The sequence below is a fragment of the Canis lupus genome, chromosome 1, assembly GCF_048164855.1.
Source record: "Canis lupus baileyi chromosome 1, mCanLup2.hap1, whole genome shotgun sequence".
Classification (NCBI taxonomy): domain Eukaryota; kingdom Metazoa; phylum Chordata; class Mammalia; order Carnivora; family Canidae; genus Canis; species Canis lupus.
Window position 1 is genome coordinate 79,131,846 of NC_132838.1, and position 11,009 is coordinate 79,142,854.

The 11,009-nt window shown below is 35.5% G+C and overlaps 1 long non-coding RNA gene across 2 annotated transcripts; it reads right to left on the bottom strand.

The window, feature by feature from the left end:
- Nucleotides 1-451: 451 nt before the first annotated feature.
- On the bottom strand, nucleotides 452-9,538 carry LOC140620367 (uncharacterized). 2 transcript variants are annotated; one of them, XR_012020194.1, is made up of 3 exons: nucleotides 9,408-9,538; nucleotides 6,510-6,611; nucleotides 452-608 (listed from the first exon to the last, which is right to left on the bottom strand). It is a non-coding gene; the product is annotated as an uncharacterized lncRNA (long non-coding RNA). The 2 variants fall into 2 exon arrangements; XR_012020181.1 differs by having other exon boundaries at nucleotides 452-622.
- Between the last annotated feature and the right edge of the window lie 1,471 nt (nucleotides 9,539-11,009).

An 11,009-nucleotide genomic window follows, 5' to 3' on the forward strand; every position in this document is an offset into this window, starting at 1 on the left:
CTTGGAAATCATATTTTACCATCAACAAACTTATTGGGCTGTACCCTTTAATCTTACACTCTTGATCATGTTTATGTAAAAAGTTTAGTTATATTCTTTAATAGATTATTTTTGCATCATTCCAAGATGTAAATTTTCAACAAAGAGGCCATGACCCAACTTTTAATATTTCTGGAACACGCTCAGTATTATTGCCCATGTGTTAGAACTACTTGTATATATTGGCTCTTTTATATTGTGATGATTTACATTAGCATGCCATATGGGGTATTTTATAATTCTGTTTAATTGTGTGGTGCATTTGTGTAGGCAAAGCCTATCTCATGGTTTTCAAAGTATTTGACTTACTGTAAAAATAGTTGTTTTGCCATTTCCTACATATGTCAATAAACTGATCTGAATGAGAAGTTCTTTTTTTTAATATTTATTTATTCATATAAATAAGAGACACAGAGAGAGAGGCAGAGACACACAGAGAGAGGCAGAGACACAGGCAGAGGGAGAAGCAGGCTCCATGCAGGGAGCCCGACGTGGAACTCGATTCCGGGACTCCAGGATCATGCCCTGGGCCGAAGGCAGTGCTAAACAGCTGAGCCACCCGGGCTGCCCTGAATGAGAAGTTCTAAAATAAATTGCAGGTAATGAATAATTTTTAGTTTAATCACTTAAAAAAGTAACTTATACTGACGACATGCAAAACATTGTGCCATTTGATGAAGCTATATACAATAATTCGATTCAGTTTATCCTATGTTTTGGGAGTAAATTTATGATCAGGCACTAGGTGCTAGAGATTCAAGGGTAAATACAATTAAGGTTCAATTTGGGAAGCTTTTATTTTAGTAAGAGAGATAGATATATAAAAAATATTTTATGTTATAATAAGTACAAAAATAGGCTTTGATAAGGGTGTTGAGAAGCACAGAGGAATGTTATGTAGTCCAGTTATTCCCAAAATGCTAATAATCCAGATGGAAAATAATTAAAACACCAAAAATGCAGTGTTACTGATGATGATGAAATCCGTTTCATTCATTTCAAGCTTAAATTATTACTTTTAACAGTTCTCCTAAGGAAAGGAAATAATTTTTCCTTTTTATTTTGCTAACAAGGAGCATAAAGATAGGAGAGGGTAAGGCACTTATTGAATAGAAAAAAAAATACTATAGCAAATTAGAGAATAGAATCACAATCTCCTGACTCCAGTACAAGGCCCCTCTCATAACAGCACAAGAAGAAATTAATAAATTTGTAAGCCAGTAGGATGCATATTAATGCCAAATGCAGGAATTGGACTTAGAGGAATGTAGAACAAGAAGAAATCAGAGAAGGCAGACATGTTCTGGCATGGGGATGGGAAGGATTGAGATCAATCGGGAATGCTGAAGGGTATTCCACAAATGAGAAATGATGAAAAGGAAGGGTCACAAACTCTCCAGATGACTTAACGAGACAGTAAGTACACACATTTGATGAAGTAGAGTTTTTACAAGGATAAAGGTGAGAAATGTAGTAGAGATTGTGATCATTAATTGGAACGAAAATTGCATCGCCTTTCAAGGATGAGCCTAATTATAGCAAACGAGAAGCTTAAGTATTCAGTTTGACTGTAATCATTCAAATACACCTGCCACAATTTATTCAGGCTGCCATTAATAGACTAGCTGTCCTAGTGAGGTCATCTGTAGCAAGACACACATCTGCATCTTCTTGTATTAGTTCAGTAGCATTTGGTATTCTGGGACTACTTGCTTTTTAAATAAATATTCTCATATTGAAGGAGAGTTTGCCTTTTCTGCAACCACCTGCCCAAAAGTAGACATATTTGTCTTTTTAGTTCCATGAAGACTGTCTTTAATCAAAGAAACCCCCCAATTCCACATCCAAAATAAAGATACAACAGAGAAAGTGCAGCTTCCAAGAATGCCATGATAAAGACTGCCTTTGATTTCTGGAGCTTCCTTTCAGTCAATTTGACCAATAAACAGTTTCTCTGCCTCTATTCTGGGTTTCTCTTCTTCCTTGAACAACAAATAGACTGATGGTTTATCACTGACCTTTTTATTTTGCCCTGCTTCTGACATTGATGACAGAAATTAGCAATCCTATTTTCTTTCTCAGTGTCTCTGGTCTGGCCATTGATCTCATAGTCAAGAACTATTGGTCTGTGAGCTAGTCAATCAGTAGCAGACAACAGCAATTGAAATGAGGACTGTTCCTAGAAATAGACAGCTGGCCCCATGCTTTTCTTCATCAAAGCAGAGAAACCTGGGGATCCCTGGGTGGCACAGCGGTTTAGCGCCTGCCTTTGGCCCAGGGCGCGATCCTGGAAACCCGGGATCGAATCCCACATCGGGCTCCTGGTGCATGGAGCCTGCTTCTCCCTCTGCCTGTGTCTCTGCCTCTCTCTCTCTCTCTCTCTCTCTCTCTGTGATTATCATAAATAAAGTAAAAAAAAAAAAAAAAAGGCAAAGCAGAGAAACCTTTGCAGCAGAACTAACATGGCTCGTAAGACTCAAAGAAGAAGCCTAACCTTTTTACATCTATCTTTACATCCATGGATTGATGTATTGTTGAAATTTAACTTTTTGGTTGAGCTGATAACTGCTCCTTCCCCTCCTGCCACTCAAGAATAGAAGATAGAGGTGATTTTTTTTAAAAATAAATTTTCCATGGGACAAAACTGACGCACACCATTTTGGGTGAAGGGAAATAACCTCTCTTCTGTCAACTGCAAGCCAGTACCTGTGCTAAAGACCTGTGTACCAAGGGAAGGGAGAAGAAATGGGTAGAAAATATCAGAAAGGGAGACAGAACATGAAAACTCCTAACTCTGGGAAATGAACTAGGGGTGGTAGAAGGGGAGGAGGGCGGGGGGTGGGGGTGAATGGGTGATGGGCACTGAGGGGGGCACTTGACGGGATGAGCACTGGGTGTTATTCTGTATGTTGGCAAATTGAACACCAATAAAAAATAAATTTATTATTAAAAAAAAAAAAGACCTGTGTACCTTAGGGAATGTTTTGCCTTAGTCATGAGCTGAGAATAGTTAACCCCTCAGTGGAGTTCTAAAAACAAACCCTGTGCTCCACAGGACAAGAAACTCTGGTTTCACACTTTGATGCATCTTATTGGATAAGGTGTATAGATGTCAGTAGAGACCTACTCTGCCCCTCCTCCGGGAACCTGAATGAACCTCATGATGATGGCCATCAAAACACTTTACATATCTGGAGAAGACACATTTTAGAGATCTCTGACACACAAGCTAATGTGGGAACCCAATGCATTCTAGGTTGTTGACTTGGAAATCAGTTGGTTGTGAGATTATATCTAAGCCTGAGATGTCCTTGAAAGGACTGAAATATGATTCCTATGCCAGTTCAAGTATGCCCGAGTGCTGGTGACTTTCTTACCTTGAATACCATGGCAAGGGTCTCACACTACTCAAAATGAACCTAAATGCTTATTAAGTCTGTGGAGAGATGGTCGGAGAGGCTGTTTTATTGAATTAACTGACTCAGTCAAAGCTCTCAGTTTGGATACTCTGTATTGTACAGTCCCATTTGAAGGTGAGTGAAGATTTCAGGTGAGGTCTGCACCTTTTTATTTCTAATGGAGCAACAGTAAATATATTCAACTTAGAACCAAATCCAAACTGCCTATATGTACATATGAAAATCAATATTTAAATTGCTTCTAACTTTTACTTTTTAGCATTAAAAATGCAAATACAGACGGTGACATTTCCACTCTCAAAACTAGATAAAATGAATTTGATACTTTATTGTGTTCTGAATTAGAGTATTTTTGTCTGTGAGTGAAAAATTTCCAAAAGGTAAAATGGGAGTGAAAGCAAATTTGGTTGTGTTCTCATAAGTAAAACCCAGCTGATCTGATGTTATACATTTATGGGGAAAAATATTGCCTTCTGCTCTGAGCAATTTTAGTTCAAAAGATGAATTTTTCATTACATACCAAAAGTTACAAATCAGGAGTGATAATTAAAATACATTTAACTGTTTAAGTGTAGCATTTTCCTATGTGAATTCTGTGATGTGCTAAGAATAAATGTCAAGGCATGTGAAAAGTTAACTAGGGATTCAAGTCCCCATCATATGAGTTTTTCTCTGTAAAGTTATTTACTAAGATACATTAATATATTCCAACTGTAGCATACCGGTTAGAAACTTTGGCTGAACTTTAAATTTATTATGGAAATGAATACCATCCCTTTTTAGAGAAATCTAGTACGGAAGTGGTTTAGTCAAATAAGGTAGTATTTAATATGTTTTATGTCATGACCCCTTTTGATAATCTGATCCTCTTGTCAGGGGAGAAAAACATACATATAGATGACATTTTGCATTTAATTTCAAGATGTTCAAAGGTCCCCGAAGGTCTTGGCTCCAGGTTAAGAACTCTTAATCAAATGAATAGATATTTGATTATAAATCAGCAAACTTAGATTCTTACCTGAATTTAATGCTGATAAAATGTGTGACCTTAGATAAATTATGTATTTTTTTGTGTTAAAAATCTTCATTTATAAACATGATTGCTAATATTGGTAGTAATTTATTCCTTAATATAAGTGAGAATTTCTGGCTCTCTGGAGACATATCACCATATAAATCCAAGATGATATTATTATTAAATGTGTGGCCCAGATACTGAATATAATACATAATTCCAATTTCATATATCTACATATATTTTGTTTTCTTCTTTTCCACATTAGAAGGATAAGTCTCAATCTAATTTTGTTTCTAGGGCTTTCCATTCTTACTGAGGCCTTCTTGTGAGTATCTAACTTAAAAAACTATTTTGATAATAAATTGATATATTGGTGATTAATACCATCCACATCTGCCTATCTTTAGTTGCTTCCTAAGTATTGGTTTTAGACAAAAAATGTAAGCCTTCCACTAAATTGCTCTATGGCACTTCAATCAAAGGTTTCTTTTGTATCATTAAAAGTGATAGACCCCATTTAAAACTGAAATTATGTGGTTACATTTAAGAAATTTCAAATTGATGCCAGACATTAGCATGACTTGAAATCATTTCATTTGAAATACAGCCCTACTAGAGTTTGGTCTCAATTTTCTTAGCTGTCTAAATTTCAGACAGGGGACAGCCACGGCTCTTCAAGGTCTTGTGTGTGATTTAACACAACCCTGGAATCTTTCTATGTTGGAAGACAACTCTCTTGCCAAAGTCACCAGCTTATCTTTATTGACTAAATCAGGGCAGTTAAACATGAAAATTGGACCTGTTAATGTAATAATCAATCACTAAGAATAATGAAAACCAGCAAAAGTTAGTGGGGATGGACATTCTTTGTGGTAGGACATGAATCAAGATTTGGCTGGGCTAACTGATCATTTTGGGGCAACAAAATATCAACAATTGTAAACTGGGAGGTTTGAATGTTGAAATCATCATAATGAGCTATTAACAAATCCCAGGTGCTGTAAAAATCATTGGTAGATATGAAACTGTGGTTTAAGGGTGTATGGGAATGATTCATTCTTCCTTTGTGGTTCTTGAATTGCTACAGGCTCTATGGCAAGTTGCCTGATTATTGTTGGACCTTTCTATATTTCATTTCAAATAAGGATAATAAACCATAAAGTCAAGACCATATTCTAAACTTACTCTGAATTAAAAACTGCCAACATATGCTTTCCACTGTCATTACTGCCTTGAAGAATATTTACATTATTATTTTTTATCAGGGAAACAAAGGGCAGAAGATATTCTCTTACATTTTCTTCCTGATTTTTTTTTTTAATTTATGATAGTCACAGAGAGAGAAAGAGAGAGGCAGAGACACAGGCAGAGGGAGAAGCAGGCTCCATGCACCGGGAGCCCAACGTGGGATTCGATCCCGGGTCTCCAGGATCCCGCCCTGGGCCAAAGGCAGGCGCCAAACCGCTGTGCCACCCAGGGATCCCTTCTTCCTGATTTTTAAGATGTTTCTCAAACTTCAAACTATTTATTGTCTGAAACATAACATCTTCAGAAAAAGAGGGTGTTACCCTTGATCAGTAGTATAATTGTTTGGAATCACAGAATTTATTGGGGAAATTTAAAAACTTGCAGTGTGAGGAGAGCATATAGTCACATATAATGGACAGCATGTTCATAATTTTAAGTTAGGTGAAGTTGACTTTTTTCCTCATGACATTGATTATACCTGCAATGTAATAGTTACCTGTATTACTATTTGTTTACTATCTGTTTCTCTTAGTTATTTGTGATAGAAATAAAAACTTTATCCATTTCATCCTTAAATTTTCTAGAACTTAATGTAATGTCAAAGTGAAAATAGACAAGTATTTCTTGACTGTTACATGAATGAATGTTGAATTTTTCAAACTTTTTAGGTAAAATTTCATAGTACTAAGAATAAAAATGTCTTTAAAAATTATATTACACAATTTAGTTAATTATGGGATCCAATTTGCCCTCCTCAGCACTGTGCTCTACGTATATAATCTTACCTTTCTTTGCGAAGAATCAGCATTCATTAGATACATCTTTTAAAAACTCCACTCTTCCTGATGACTAACTGGCTTTCGTGAAGACCCTTTCTGATGCCCCTACTTCAAAATTTTCAGGATTCAGTACTCTTTAACCTGTCACAGTTTTTTTACACATTGATACCTATTTTATTGTGTACTGTCTTACGACTTTAGTCTTAGGGACTTTCTGTTCCCTTGTTAGTTTTGGTTGAACTGTCCACTGATGGGGCTTGAGGGGCTTTTCATAGCTTAACCCTGACTTAACCACAATCCAAAGGCTTTTCCAAGTGACACTGCTTCCACTTTTTCACATGTCCCTTGGTTCTTTTCACATGAATTGGCCCCTTGGACACCCTAGGCAGGCCTGTGTCTCATTACTCTGTTCCATCCTGGCATGGACTCCAGGTGGTATTATGCCCAGATGGTATTAGCTTTTCAGCATGGCCAGCTGCCTCAATTTCCCTTTTAATTTACTTTCCCCATTTAGTCCAGTAAGAATGACTTCTCGACCTCTCCCCTTTTCCAAGAAAGCATGCAAATCCACCTTAATTTTAAAACATGTTAAAGTATAATAAGTATAATGAATGTAAAAAAATGTTCAAAAGTGGGGCTCGATAAAGACAGAGAATTTTTCTTTTCCTGTGGTTTTTACACTATTACAAGAACAGTGTTGTTTTATGAGTTCAAATTCTTAAGAGCATAAAGACCGAAGATGAAGTAGTAATTGCCAACTAGTAAGTGATAGATTAAAAGCATATGAGAGGTTCTAAAGTGCCTCAATGTATAAAATAATGAACTGTGGTATTAGTGTAAAAAAGTAAATTGCTGAAATTATACTATTTTAATTCTGCTTTAGAAATAGCTATCACATTGAATCAGTAATGTTATGTTTCTTTTTCTGCCTTTAAATGAATATGACATTGTTTTTTTCAAAACCCTTCAGATGGTATAACAAAGAGGTTCATCCAACAGAAAATTGTGGTCTTTGGCAATAGAAAAAAAAATGCATTGAAAAAACTCCACTGGTATGTGGAAGCACAAGTCTTTATAGAAACAGTGTAATTAGAAGAGACAAGGATCAAAGAGTAGGAAAATCATATCATAAGTAAGTTCATCTTTCTTAATTCTTTAACCACCTCTTAAACTAATTTTTGAAGGTCCAATATCTCTCTGAACTAAGGAACTCCTTTTGAATGTGAGGGCAAGCCTGGAGTGGGATGGGAATATCTCAGGCTGTGGCAATTCTGTTATCAGTGGAAGTAACATGAGGGCTATAATTTTAAATAACACCATTTTTTTACATTCTGTATAGCCAATACAAGCAATATGTATAAAGTACTTCATACCATCAATAGCTTATCTTTCCCTAAAATCATAATAAGGATGATCTTAACTACATCTACTTTAAGCTGTCTTCCCGGTTATAGTGTGTAATGGAAAGACAACTTTTTGAAATCTTGGGATATTTCAATCCCTGATACAGTCTCCAATCTCTGCTGTAGAGATCAAAGAAGATTTAAGAGGTCTTAATTTCCCACAACTTAAAACGGCATTGTTTCAGAATATTTGTGAGAACTTTTATAATCATCAATTTTGCACGCTATCTACTCTCACTCCCTACCTTTCCTTCATTCAAAGATCATTTCTATACTAAAGAATGACACTAGTTCTTCACTTAATTATCTTTTTGAGGATAGAACACTTCTGATAAATGACTTCCCACAATGATCTAGAGTTCTTAAAAAATATGTCTGCTATTACGATACAATATGTGATAATGAATCAGTTGGCTCTAATTTCTTTTCAGTTGTTTAATCATGGCTTGACCTGAAATGCCCATACTTAATCTGCTCTAATATGCACTTATTAACCACTGACTATATATTGGTAATGTGCTAAGACAATAATACAAAGGTGACCAGATATACTCTAGTTTAGAAGTTAGTGTATCAATGATGTCTAGTCATATTTCATTCTGTTACTACCTTGTTGCTTTGCAATTGTATGGAGTCGGATTTGTATATTTTTAATATTTACTTTTTTGTTTTCTTTTCCATTAGTTAGTGCAGAATAATGTTCACATACATATTTTATACACATATTCTTTTTAAATTTCAGACAAGAAAGCCTATGTGTAATGTTATATGGAAGCACAAAGAAAGAGATGAGGAAGATTCTAGTGAATTATTTCAACAAAACAACTCTTGCTAATATCTTCAGTTATGGTTAAAAGGCAAACACATGAATTAAAAACATATATATAAACATACTTTTCCCTTGACTTGCATAAACCTCTCCCTTCTTAGTTAATATAGCCTTAAGCACCAATCATATATAATTTCTAAAGTATGTGTTTATATAATTTTGGTGGATATAAAGGTAGTGAATGATCCCATGTCACTAGCTGTACTGGAGATGGAAGAATTATTATTTTACCATATTGCCATTCAGGTGCATTCTTTGAGATATCATTGAATCCTTATACATGGTTGGCTCCATAAAAGGTATATCAGAATGTTATCAGAGGTGTATCAGAATGTATCAGATGTGTTGTCACATCACCCCAAAGGACCTGACCCCCTCACTGACTGTAAGCCTGAGAATACCATATCAACTCTGACTTCGGTGTTTTCACTCTCTGAATTACCCTGTCAACAACATTGAGGCAGTTTAAACATCTCTAAACAACACAGTTTGTCTTTCCCTGCTTTCCTATTTCTACATGTTTCTTAATAACTTAATTACTTCTGAAAAATTCAATTTAACCACTACTTAAATATCATCTAATCATCCCTCAAAAGCCCTAATCCAGTTTATATCTCAAGCTACTTCAAGTGAACTTCTTTAGCCAATATCTTATTATTTATTATACCTGACCTCTTAGCAATATACTGCTACTGTTAAATTGCTTAAAAGGATATTTGATATTCCTGCTCCTTCCTGAAATACCATTTTCTACTTTTTTTGACACTACAGATTTGCTTGTGTTGCTTCCAACTCTCTGGACATTCTTTCTTAGAATACTTGCAAGGCTCTTTTTTCCTTTACGTGTTCATCTTCGTCAGGATTCTGTCCCCAACTCTGCTCTGTTCTCACTGCAAATCATCTCCTTGGTAACCACACCCACTCTAACAGCTTAAATTTCACATAAATCTGCTCTCCAGACCACCATCTTGCCTTCAGAATCAACTCACACTTCTATGCCCCGAACTAATCAATCTACCACACACTAAACAGTACTCAACATATTTAGAAAATGTCTGCTATTTTCATGCGCTGTTAGGCACTGGCAATATAATTAGGGAAAAATAAATAAATAAAAGACACCTACCAGGTCTAATGGAGAAAGAAACAATCAGATACATCTGAAACAAAAATTATTATCATATGTTTAGTTAATTATACGTTTTCGATGCAGCACAGATATAGAGGGTGCAGCTATTCAATTCTTATGGTTATTTATTCTATCATTTCTTCACCCCAAATATAGCTTGAATATATCTGTTTCCTCCTGTCTTGCTAATATTCTGTTTCAAGAAATCTTCATCTCTTCCCAGGGTTATTGTGAAAGCAGCTTCCTAACTGTTGTTTTCATGACCAGTTTGACACTCCTCTCTGAATCCACTCCCAACGTGATCAGAAAGAGCTTTCTAATATTCCATCATGCCATTTTTGTTTAAAATCCCATAGTAATAAATAATAATAGTAATAATAATAATAATAGCAATTTGTAGAGTATTTGCTAGGTCTCAGGCATTTTTGAGATTTTGCATTTAATCCTCACAACAACTTTATTAGGGATTGTTATTCTATTCTACAGATAAAGAAACTGAGACATAGAGGAAGTTTCTATAATGCCCAAGGTCAAATGGTAGAGTTAGGACACGAACCAGAGAAATACTGAAATGAAAATTGCTCACCAATTACCCTTCTACTTAAAATATTTCAATGAACAACACAATTAACAACCATTTTGTTATAAAGGTAAGATACAAATTCCTTACCTGCCTGATAAGCATTTGCAGGATCTTGGCCACACTTACGTCTCTTTCTATTTTTGAAGTTGTAATTCAGCCATGATAAATTTCGTATTAGTTCCCCAATTCCTAATTTCAGAGCTCCTCTCCTGTTGCGTGACACTCATACATGCCAGCCTGCCCATATGGATCTCATCACATTACTTCAGAAGGGGGAAAGAAACTGGGGTTTAGGGATTGGATGCAGTTATTACTGCAAGCCATAATTATCTATCTGTCTTGATCCAGACACCTCATATGCAAATTCAGGATAATATAAACAACTTTAGACATTAAAAATTACCAACTTTCTGCTTCTTTTTCATGTCAACTTGGATACTACTGAGGATGCTGAATAATTAAAGTAACTTTAATACTTTTTTTTTTCCTGGCATCATTCTTAACACATGTAGAAAAGGGCTACTTTTGTTTGAAGGCACACCAGGGCCCACTGATCAGGCTG